This window comes from Otolemur garnettii, unplaced genomic scaffold, assembly GCF_000181295.1.
Source record: "Otolemur garnettii isolate 467f Iridium unplaced genomic scaffold, OtoGar3 scaffold00027, whole genome shotgun sequence".
Taxonomy (NCBI): Eukaryota; Metazoa; Chordata; class Mammalia; order Primates; family Galagidae; genus Otolemur; species Otolemur garnettii.
This window is the reverse complement of record NW_003852422.1, coordinates 1,598,852-1,600,344: the sequence shown is the minus strand read 5'-3', so window position 1 is coordinate 1,600,344 and position 1,493 is coordinate 1,598,852.

The following is a 1,493-nucleotide window of genomic DNA, read 5'->3' as shown; positions in this document are numbered from 1 at the left end:
CCCACACTTCAGTCTACAGTGAATTTGGGTGGCAGCCCCACACTTCAATCTATAGTGAATTTGGGTGGTGGTCCCACACTTCAGTCTACAGTGAATTTGGGTGGCAGCCTTCTCTTTCTTTCCCTCCTAGAAAACCCTTACATGGTAATGGAATTTCTCTCAGAACTGCTGTTAGGCTGAGGGAGGCTGATGCTGTGTATAGAATGAAAGTGTATAGAAGGCTCTTCTCGGCCTCCCCAGCGCATCCTCTGTGTCCTCACTCCTCCCACAGGCTGTAACCTCCCACCTGGATTCCAGAGCTCTTACAAGGGTGTCGTCATGGGTTACGTTTAAATTCAAGAGTTAAGTTTCTACGAGGGACGAGGACTGGAGCCTGGTATTTATTGTCTTGATTACTTCACCCTCCCAGAAACTTTAACACCAGAACTTTTTCTTTACAAATACTATTAAAATAATAAACCTATGATAAGAATAATTGAGAAAATCAAAAGAGAAAGTATGAATGACAAATATCAGAAATAGAAAAAGAGTAACAATATAGATTAATAATTAAAAGACTGAGGAAATAGTTGAATAACTTTATTCCAATAAATTTAGTACTTAAAGTAAAATGGACATGTAAACAAATACCATTTACAAAAATTGACATGAGAAAAAATAGAAACTCTGCGCATTTCTATAACAATCAAAGAAACTGAGTCTATAATTAAAAACCTTACAAAACTTCAATTCCACGTAGCTTCACTGTAAATTTTCCCAAATATTTAGGCAACATTTAATACCAATATTATGTAAATCATTGAAGAATATACAAAATGAGGAAATACTTTGATTTTCTATAAGGCCACTAAAAATTTGACTATAACTGTCCAACACAGAAGGAAAAGAAGTTGTAAGTCAATCTCGCTGAACAGAGAACATGTTTCAAACAAAATGTTAGCAAATTTATTTCAGGAATAGATGCAAAATCTCCATGTCAATGCCAAGGACTTGTATTCCATGAAAACAAAGTTGGTTGAACATTGGAAAAAGCAGTTTACCTAATTTGGCACTTTCATGGAATAAAAGGGTTAAAACACATGACCTCAGAAATGCAAGAAAAATATTTCATAAAATTCAACATCTACTCATTGTAAACTATTAGATATCTAGAAAATAGAAGGACCTTCTTTAGTCATATGAAAAACATCACCTACAGCAAAGAAGATGCTTGATCAACATTCCCTTGAGTTTGAGAATGGGAGAAAAGTATCCACCATCAACCTGAGTAAACTTGTACGGGGGGACTTACCTAGAATAATAGGCAAGAAAAGTAAATAGAAAATATAATGCCACAAGAGAAAAAAAGTATTTTTGTAATTTCACACATGATCGTGTAACCAGAAAATACAAGGAAGTCACCCTTGTTACACCCAGCTCACCTTCAACAGGTTTCTCCCTGTTAGCTATGTGTGGATTTTGTTGAAGGATAAATTTAAGTCACCCGCTTCCTA